The sequence below is a fragment of the Etheostoma spectabile genome, chromosome 23 (assembly GCF_008692095.1).
Source record: "Etheostoma spectabile isolate EspeVRDwgs_2016 chromosome 23, UIUC_Espe_1.0, whole genome shotgun sequence".
Classification (NCBI taxonomy): Eukaryota; Metazoa; Chordata; class Actinopteri; order Perciformes; family Percidae; genus Etheostoma; species Etheostoma spectabile.
The window spans coordinates 16,249,952-16,260,904 of record NC_045755.1 but is presented as its reverse complement, the minus strand read 5'-3'; the positions used below and the strand labels follow the sequence as shown (position 1 = coordinate 16,260,904).

Sequence of the window (10,953 nt, the reverse complement as noted above, 5' to 3'; positions counted from 1 at the left end):
CAGTAGTCAAGAATGATTTATTATTTCCAAATAGAGCTATTTTTTTTCGTTTTTCATATCGCAATATATATTGCAGTGAAAAAAATATTGCGCGGGCCTAATACAGTGCATTACTCTCTACCTGTACCTCCATCTGTCTGACTGGCATGCCGATGGATGGGCTTGACTGAAGTCACTAGCCTGGATTTGCTAAACAGAGCTGTTAATTCCCATCTTCCTCTCTGTAGCTTCAGTGTTTCTGAGATAACATTTCATTCTACTTTTGTTGTTTGAATCAATGGTTTACTACACATGTATTAGACTTTGGATATTCATTTTGAACAAAAGGATGTTTGTTTCACAGTCAAGTTTGAATCTCACTTCTCTCCCTCACACACACCCCCACACAATCCTGCCACACTTTGTGGCAATCCTAGCAAGGTGATTTATTGAGTTTGGAGAAAAACCTTTGCCGACCACTTGATTTCTGTCTAGATGTGTAAATCCCATTGAATTCTTCACCCCCTGCTAAACTCAATAACTGGCAGCTGGCAGAGAGCGCTGCGATCCAAATCTGTTCTGTACTTTTTCACGGTAGAGCGGACTCTCCTCGTATCACTTGCTTTCTCTTTGTGTCTAAGGCAGTTTGACTTCAAATGCGTGGGCTAAAGAGACCCTGGCATCATGTTATACAGATTCATTGAATCATCAAAACTTTGTCTTTTCTTTCTGGAGGGACTGAAAAACTTTTTATTTGCCTTTTAGCTGTTTTTTTTTAAACAATTTCCCAGAAGAGACTAAAAAAACAACATGCTAACAAGTATTTCCCTAACCTGAAATACCGTAGATTATACGTGCTTACCTAGAACTTGTAGTGCATATTGATTAATCTTCCAAAACAGCAAGTACAGCTTGCTTATTATCACGATAAATTCATTTTTAGTTTTAATATTTTATAGGGAATTGTTTATAATAAAAACAGAAATTAATGCCATAATTTAAGTAGGCTATCTTCTTTAAGTGGTTCATGGTGCTGCGTTAGTGGCAGCCTGTTGCAGCAGCTTTGAATCTTTTTGGTGAAGTTGAGTATATTTCTCATATTTATATTTCTTTTTTTATATGGATGTACAACTGTGGAGATTAGCTCTATTTCTTGTCTTTTGTTTGGCTGCGGCTCCATTGTTTACACTCGGGAACAGCTGTTAGCACTGAGGAACACTAGGATTCTTCCTACTGTAAGACCGGAGATCCCTGAAGAATTAATTAGGAGGAGGAGGAGGGGATGCAGAGCCGCACTTTAAGCAGCACTAGGGAACTTTTCCCGCTTTTGTCCCCCTAGAGGCTGGAAGCAAAATTGTCCTGTTGTGTCTCATTGAAACTACAGATCCGCTACCCTATCTGGCAAACTTGCATAGAGCCGTTCAACTTGTTACGACTTGGTGAACAACTGAAACGATTATGGAAATATTATTTTAAGTTACAAAACATTCTCTAGTGTTGCTTTAAACGCAGAAAGAGGAAAAGACAGTACAAACCTTGCATTCCCCATAATGTACATAATGTAGCACTGCTAGCTGTTTCTACAATTTGAGCCATGACTGGACAATATTCTGCACTAGGCATTTTTTTCATTGATTACTCTGTGCTATCTCCAACTGTGCAATATGTCATTCCTATTCATCCGCACCTTACTCATCTGTATGTCTGTTTATATACTGTCTGTGTGTTTATATGAGGGTGTCTATTGTGTAAATATGTTTGTATTATTACTATTATTAGAACTCTGTAGCCAGCGGATATCCGGGCCAAGACTTCCTCATGCGTGTGCCCGGTGTGATCAGCAACTTAAGACATAAATAAATGTTTAACATGTACCACTATTGTTATTGACACAGTTAACAAATGTCAGTAAAATATAAAAAGTGGTATGTATACACTGTACGTCTGCCTTTTACGGAGTTCATGAGTCCCTGTTCATGCTTGGAGTCACGATGTACTGTTTGACCGTCTCTCTGGAGACAGGACATCAATCAAGCAACTTTTAGAAATGTCGGTCCCTTGAGAACTCTCCAGCTTCCTCTCCAACAGAAAAGAAGCAACTTTGTCAATGGAAAGCAGTTTAAAATTCAAGGTTCATTTACTTCAAAATGGCCATCACAGAAAGGAGAGAAAGACTCATCCTTGAAAAATTCATTACTGTCAAAACACCTGCAAAGTAAAGTTTGCATTTTCTGGCGTCCAATTTAGAATCAACACATTTCTCAAACTTGTGACAGTCTTTTTAAGTCCCTAAACATTTTGCTTTCATCTATAAATATTGATAGATCTGTCCTACCTGTACCTCACCTGCAAAATAGATCAATCACGGGTGCAGTTGCTCATAAATCTTTCCAGCCGCACGCTTGTAATCCTGAAATGTAATATTTAGCAGCCGAAAGCTGTAATCAATGGCGAGAAAATGTTCACCATGAGCGATGATGGGAAGAGTAGGTGAACCGAGCACACAGCTTTTTGAAGTGTACTGGTATGAGTTGCTCTAGGCTTCAGGTGCTACGTTTGCAACATACCTGCATTTGTTGATCTACAAAATAAATCCCTGACAATATAAAGCTGTATACAGAATATAGATTTTTAATGTTAGAAATGTAATGTTTTTTGTTTGTTATGGTGCAAACACACAAAAATGTGGCAAAGTGTGTTCTGCAGCAAGCTGCTGTGCAATGTCTATGGAAAGCTGCGGCCGTTTGGTTCTGTGGCGAAGTGTGGCCAAACTAAATTTGGTGATAGTTTAAGCGGCGAATTGCAGCCACAGAATACCCCCAGCCAATCAGTAACAGCGTCTTGTGACTCCTGTGACCTATTGACCTATGTTTACAAAGAATTACCTTACCCCTTAGAAGCCATGAACACGCCGCCCAGTTGCAGTAAAATGTAATTATTACATTGAATGGCACTTTACTGCTACTGGAGGAAGTGGGAGATTCCAACAGGAATTACAAATTCTTGAATAAGTTGGAAGACTTTCTGTAATTGTTTGTCTTTGATTGTTGAAAGGAATGGAAAAAAATGATGTAGTACAGTACATCAGGGTGGCTTTAGTGGGCAGTGTATGTGACAGCCTAACCAAATGCAGATTCATTTCAATTCCCTTTAGGTGGAAGTATCCAGGCTAAATTATTAATAAATACATAAAATGTCACTAGATTTGATTTTTCAAAACACTTCTGAACCCCAACCCTAGACTCTGACAGACCTTTGAAGTGTCTTCTCCAGCTCCTCAGCAAAAAAAGCTGTTGTATCATCCCCATATGATTCTTTATTTATCACACTGCGTGTATGTTTTCCAGCTCCTGTTAAAATATGCATAATCTGGGCGCCCGGAGAGCTCAGTTGGTAGAGCAGGCGCCCATTTATGGAGGTTTACACCTCGACGTAGCTGGCCCGGGTTCCACGCCAATCTGCGGCTCTTTGCTGCAATGTCATTCCCCCTCTCTGCCCTTTCACTTCTTCAGCTGTCCTGTCATTAAAGGCCTAAAATGCCCAAATCTTTAAAAAAATAAATAAAAAATATGCATCATCTAATTCATAATCTTTGACATCATCTCTCTTCACTGGAAACAGTTCATAAGCTGTGCCAGGCGCATACCGCTGGAATAAAAAAATAAAAAAAACACGTCTCAGGGTTTGGTTCACATCATTTTCCCATTCCTCCCTTAGGGACTCTCCTTACCTTGCAGCCAACTGTGTATCACAGCTGATTGGTTGTGCATCACACAAAGAGCTAGCAGCACTCCTAACAAAGCTTAACTTAAATCTGCCCAAGGCCCTGGTTGTAAAAATAAAATAAAGTCAGCTGACACAAGACAGTTTGCCTTGATAGTGCCACGGCGAGAAGCAGCGGGACGTACAGAGGAGGGAAGGTTACAAGTTGAAGCATGTCTCCGGTCCTTAAACTGAATACGATCTCAATTAGACAATACACACGTACACAAAGCACACAGGCCCATAGATTTGACTACATGAATAATTTAAATCTCTTTGATTTACACCAATAATTGTAGAGCAGGTTTTGACTATACTTTCCAGGCTGTTTCTGTCTTTCCCTGAGACTGTGAAACCAGCAGATAAAAGAAAAAGTCCTAAGTCAATAAAAAAAAGATTAAAGATTGACAAAAATGACAGAGAATGACTGGCCTGACAGAGTAAGTGAATTCTCTGTTGCCCCTTTCTCACAATAGCCTCAGTGTTAACACTGCATTTATCAAACATGGTACCTAAATATTTATATGAGGTGACCATTTCAACCTTTTTCATTGTGAATGATGTACTCCCTGGCTGTAGGTTAATCACATCTAAAATCAATGAAAAGTTCCTTGTTTTTTTTGAGACATTTAAGTCCAAGAAGTGTTTGTCACACCAAGATACAAAATCAGGGAGAGCCTTCCCATGATCAGATCCTGAACCTTTGAGAAGGGACAGCTATACCGTGTCATCTGAAGCTTTCACCAAGTGGCTGCCTTCTGAAGAGCTCCTACAGCCATCAGTGTACATATAATAAAAAGGAGGCGAGAGAGAACACAGCCCTGTGGTGAGCCAGCCGGCTTGCATTTTAGGGGACTTTCTGCAGGAAACCTATCCATAGACAAATTGTTTTGCATCAAGCTAACTGGTATTGTATTTATCAAACAGTCATTCTTTGTCAGTGATTGCATGCAACGCCAAATTTTCACATTCTTTGCTGGAAATATTAAATTGTGCTAACAAGCTCACGGCTGACAATTTGACTAATGTGACCAATTTAGCTCTTTGATTAGTTCTCATTCTGTAAACGCTCGGCTGGTGCAGACGAGATTTGTTCTCAGATACAGAGTGGAAGTGATTGTTGTGCTTGTTATTCCCATGTGCAGTGGACTCAATCATTTCTCAGCCCCCCGCTGTCATCTGATATGCTGATTCCTCTTGTCTCCCCAGCCCAGACATGACACCACAACACCTTTTTTACACCTGCGCTTTCCTCCGTCTCGCTCCTTTTGCCTTTATTCTCATTGTTTTATCTGGGTTTCAATGCTTCTTTTACATGCACACAGAAGTTAACATCTGCTAACCCCTCCAACCCAAGACCGACATGCATTCATAGCCTGTCACCCTTGAGCTACCTGAAACTAGTCAGGCTCACTTCCCCCATATGTGCATATGAGAAAATGTCTGCCATTTTGAAGCCTGGTAATAATCTGTGCGCTATTTTAAGAGCCAAGTGCCAATGGCAGGGGGTGGAGGAGGGTGATGATGAAGGTTGCTGATGTCACTGGTGTTGCCTGGCAACAAATGTGTGTTTCCAGTTGGCAGGGTTTTGGCAGCCTCACCAGTGAGTTGTGGTGGCGAATGGACTTACAGTAGTGTTTTTTTTTTTTAAAGATCTCTGTCTGTTTCTCTTTTGTTTCTTTGTTTCTCTCTCTCAGACTGACAGCAGATGTCTTTGTACACAAAAGTGAACTGGACCTTCTCAGAATACCTATCCTGTCAAATAAAGTGTAGAACTGAAAATTCGCCCCTGGACTTTGCCAGAGCTGGCACGGGAATGTTTTCCACACATCCTCTTCCTTTAAAAAAAAAAAAAGTCAAAGCCTCAGAGAGTCTGTGAAGGACAGTTTTACATCCTCCTTGAAAACACAATCCTTTCACAGAAAATAAAAACCGAGACTTAAAACAACCCAACATTCACTAACTCGGCACATGGACAGCAATACAACAAATCAGGGGTTATCCTAATGAGGAATCCTAACCTAAAACTGGAAAGGTTGATGGGAATATTATATTAACCATCACCTGCAGGATATATTTTTCCAGGTAGCTTCTTAGTGGTCATCTTAACATATATAGAACTAGGTTACGTTTCCAAAATCTTGAAGAACACCTTCCCAGAAGAGTGAAGGCTGATATAGCAACACAATAATGCCCATAATTTTCAATAATCACAAATGGGCGTAATGTTTGGGTGTCAACATACCTTTTAGTGTCCAATAGGCAACTTAAATCTCTGTCTTAATTCATGTTCATATTCTTTTGGATGTGTATTGTTGATTTACTCGCTCTGCAGTGCATTCCTCAAGAAATGTGGATTACGTTGTTTTTACTTTTAGGATTAAAGTACCTTGGTCTTTCGAACTATTTGTGTTTTAATACAGGAAGATGTATTTGCAACTATAAGTTTAATTATTTGCCTTAGACACACGTGTCCAACACCTTCATTTCAAATAGACATTTGAGTATAATACCTTCAGTGTACATTTGCTCTTCTAATGTATAAACTAGAATTATAGCTTAAAATATGCCCCCACCAGTTTTTTTCCTTAACTGATTGGTATTCTGTCCCAACTGTTCTCCACATAGACCTGCCCCTTAGTTCTCTTCTGTAAAATTGTTTCTGAGTCATGTCACTCGTCCTTTGTTATCCACCGTTGGGAGATGCATTGTGTCTAACATCATTCAACACCGAGCAACCAAAAAGATTCTGGTGCTCACTTGGTCTCATTACATTGCTGCAGAGACAGTAGCGCAGACATCCCTGCTCCTGTAATTACATATCCGAGAGCTGAGGTGCCAAGTTTGTGTTGCCTTGTTTTTTTTTTTTACTGGGGGCTGCAGTCATCGTCTCTCTGACCTGGGAATTTGTCTAGCATTCATTCCCAGCCGTTATATTATTTGTCTGCTGAGGTTTCTAAGCCACAAGCTTTCATTAGCAAGTTAAGTAGTGAATTTGTATGCATAAACTTAGTTTTGAGTGAATGAGGCGAGCTGTCTGAAAAGTGATAAGGGAGGCAATGTTTTTAGCTGATGGAGTGAAATTGTCCACTGAAGAGTCTGAGATGTAAATGGGAAAGTGTGTGTGTTTGTGTACATGCGTGTGTGTGCCCCTATACATAATAGTTTGTCTCGCTTTCATGTCTGTCTTTGGTGGGCGGCATCATCAACCTTTTGTAGTTGCTGCAACCTTCTCTGATCCCCCACACATTTTTATTCTATTCTGTTCTTTCTCTATAACCTTTTCTTTACTTTCACATTTAGCCCTGCTAAAAAGGCTCTGCTAACCAACCCATGGGACTCTGTGTTTTGGATTCACAACAAACTGCCAATGCTGGTCTTAGTGGGAGCTGTTTTAAGTTGTATAACACAGACTCCTAGCAGAATTAATCCCACAAGGGTGTTGTGAGTTTTGGTCGTCACTCATTCTTGGAGCCAAATATTCTGAGAAAAGGCAGGGAGATAACACAACACCATGTTCACCTGTCTTCAAGGTAGATATGTGTTGTATTGCAATTCTGTAGTATGCTGCAAAGGTATTATTTATGATTTCTTATTTCAATTTTTTATAGTGTTGCCCTTTATCTACCATTTTGTACGAGGTAGGTGGAATGTTGGTTTTCTCTGAAACAAACAAAAATGAAACATCTACTATATGAGAAAACAAGGTCAAAGATGAAACCAATTCTCTTTATTTGTTCTCATCCTCTTGTCATTCTCCCCCCACACCATCTTTTCAAATGATCTCGGGGTGACTATCTTGTCCTCTTGACCAAGTTACCGCAGCAACCACACATCACCAGGAAACCACGAAGCTGTTTGTTTGTGCCATACTGGTTACCGTAGGAGTCAGCTTCACTGCTGTGCTTCCAAAAACCGACAAACTAAAACTCCCTGCCATTTCTAAGTTTTGTATGTGCTGTATTTTGTGCTGTATTTGTTATCCAAGGAGAACCTTAACACAGAAGCCCAATTAGGAGAGGGATGTACAAACCCGCCATCAGGCAGCAGGTGCAAGCAAACACCATTTATCTGAACGTTCAGTAGAGCAGCCACATTCAAAAGTAAAAGTCAGCCAGTCATGTGGCTGCCTTCAAAGCAGATTTTACACACTTATTTCTAAAAAATTAAAATATGGACAGTACCACATTTGTTGTTGTATTTTGGCTTGTATCCTGGCACATTATATTTAAAAAGAAATATGTGTGCAGACCCTACAGACAGAGTGGATGAGAAGACGGTTCATCTGTTTTAGAAAGAAGTGGAGTGCTTGAGGATTTTTAGAGAAGAAAGAGTGCAGGATCAGAGAGCCATCTTTGTTTTTTTTTTCTGAACAACAGCCCCCCCCCCAAGCTACTAGTAATGAGCACGGCTGTTCAATAGCTCCTTCTCAGCTGAAAAGGTGCCACGATATTGCCCGTCCCACTCTTCCTCCAACACATCCTCCAACAACACTTCCCCTCCCACATCTAATTCATCACACTCAAAATGGCTCTCACTGGCCAAGCTCATCTCCAACAGGTCGAAGGAAGATTGATTTGTTTGTGTACAGAGGCAAAGAAGAGAGCGCGAGGGAGTGAGAAGGAGCAACAGAATAAAAAAAAAAAGGCAGTGAAGATAGTAGAGTAAGACTTACATCAAGGTGTGCTTTTGTGTCTGTATGTGTGTTCCAAAGACTCACCAACAGTCAGTCAGACAAGCAGATAGAAAACTTCCATCCCACAGACAATGTTTTTTTACTCCTCACTCCCCTCGAGTGTTCACTCACCTGTCTCAGCCTGTGCTGTCGGCCTTTCTTACCCAGCATATGTGATCTCTTCTGCACAATGTGACCAGAATAGTAGCAGGGGATGTATTTTGTCTGTTTCACCTCAAGGACGTTTTTGTCTTGATCTTTAAATAGACACATTTCGGATGGATAGCCCTGTTGGACTGGACTTTGTACCTGTGGGAAGATCATGGTATATACTGTTGGTGCTAAGGGTGTCAAAAGTCTTATTGCTACATCAATAGGGACAGTGTATGCTTATTGAAGTAATAATAGAATTCAAATGTCTGACTGTGAAAAAAAAATTCCCAGGTAAGCAAAATGGTTGTTGTTCACTGTGAGCCATGGGGTGTAGGAATGGAAATGGACTGCTCACTGCTGTGTTGTGCTCTATTATGCCTTCATAATTGTGGGCAGAGGAAGGAACCTTCGGAGATCTTGGCAAACATCTGCGTCAGCTAGTTGGAATCTGAGTTCTGCTTTTGTCAGCCTACCATCTTTCATGTAAATGTGAGGAAAAAATATTTTAGTGAAATTAAGTCCACTAATTTTCACTGAGATTGCTTTGCTTTGTAATGGTTTCATTTCATGCCTGAAAGCTACAGAGCCAGTTTGCTCTCTCCTGTATTCCTTGTAAAATGTCAAGGCACAATTATATTGTCTTTTTTTTCATGTGGGTTTTGAATTTACTCTACCATGCTTGAATCCCCGCCAGCGAGCCCTGGCTCCTGCTGTAAACAGCCAGGTTTAAACACTCCACTTTCACGGTTCAGTGGTTGTGTCGAGCCCTAATCAACGTTCAATTCACTGGAGCTTTTAAAGGACCCTTATGGCGTCCTTCAGGGTCAGACAGATATATTGGTTTGCCAATTTTGGCTCGTTAAAAGTGGATGAGATTTCATAGAGTATAGGTTGATTTATGATGGAGTTTATTTGGCTATTTATCATTTATTTTTAGCTTTAGCTTTTTTTAATTTTGCACAAAATACTGATTTTTCAAAACTTCCACCATCCAGTGGTGTCACTAATGACCTTAAAAACCCACACCCTGAATCTTTTGACCTGGACATTACAGTATTTCCTCTTTGCTCTGATTTCATTTGGATTATATGATTGCCATAGCCGTTGCTGTGCAAGGAGTAGTGAGTATCTTATGGGAAACCGAAGGGCAGGGTTGGTCATCAGGGAGTCCGTCATCACCCTGTCGTGACCCTGCTCTTTGACCAGGAGGTGCGCCAGAACAGAATCAAAAAATGCTTTTCTTTTATCATTGGTGCTTAATGTTGTCTGTGCTGACAGTGATGGGCTTTGAACCCAGCAGGGAGTGGCTAACCTGCCACTGATGAATGAGGCATACGTGGTTGCCAGTTCAGAGGGCGCCCCCCCCCCACCGCCCTCTGCCCTCTCTTTATTTGAGAACTTAACCCACTTTTCAACCAACAGCAACCTCCTGCTCGTCAGCTCATGTCTTTGAAACGTGCTGTGCTGACGTTGGAAGCAGGTCTATAGCCGTTAGCACTTGTTTGATTAACAGGACAGGAAATAGGCAGTCTATATTCACTTTAATATGAGTTTAACAAGATGCTGGAGATTTTGTTTTGGTCCATGTTGATCTCATGTCCCATTGTTCCCTAACAGCGTACTTTCGTGATCCCAACACCCTGCTCCTCCTTTTCTCGGTTGGGATCTCATGAAATCATGTTCGTTATTCCTAATTCTGACACTGCAGTCAGCATGTTGCTACTTAAAAGGTATGCTATGAAGTTGTGGACCAGTAGTACCAAATATTTATCAGTGGGTTTTGTTTGTTGTCGTGCACAAGCGCAAGGACTCACTGCTCTCACATGCATGCGGGGGAGGTGATGGACAGTTCTGCCAATGGTTCACACTATTCCACTGATTGATGGGTGGCAGTAATGCACCAAGAATCATGGATATAAACAATGCAGGATTTGTAAATTTGTCATTAGGAAAGAACTGCATTCAACATGCATTTTGATGAGTAACACTGAATGTAAACAGAAACTTGGTTAACAAAAAAACTCCACCGGGCACCTTGAACCCCAGGAATAAGATTTTGTTCCTCTGTTGTTTTTTTTGTTTTAAGTAATTTTTGGTGGCCAGGTTCTCACTGCAACCCAGGTTGTCTGTTTGGAGCCGGCAGGTGTGTAACCCTAGTGAAGTCCCCTGTTTCTTTACCTCCCCCTCAAGGTTTAATGAGGAGTCTAAAATGCTTTTTTGCGCATCACCGTTGTATCGACTGAGCAGTGATTTGCATAGCAGGCCTGCTAGCTTGAATGTTTTGCCATCGACCGTTGCCCTCTCAGAAGACAAGTCACTTCTGCCATCAGCATTGCCACTGACATATTTTAGAAGAATATGTGATTGAAACTGTATCCTCCCAC

General features: G+C 40.9%; 1 protein-coding gene across 1 annotated transcript in view; it reads left to right on the top strand.

Moving 5' to 3' along the window:
- acss3 (acyl-CoA synthetase short chain family member 3) overlaps positions 1-10,953 on the top strand; it is a 49,527-nt gene that overhangs the window by 22,860 nt on the left and 15,714 nt on the right. The window lies entirely within an intron of this gene.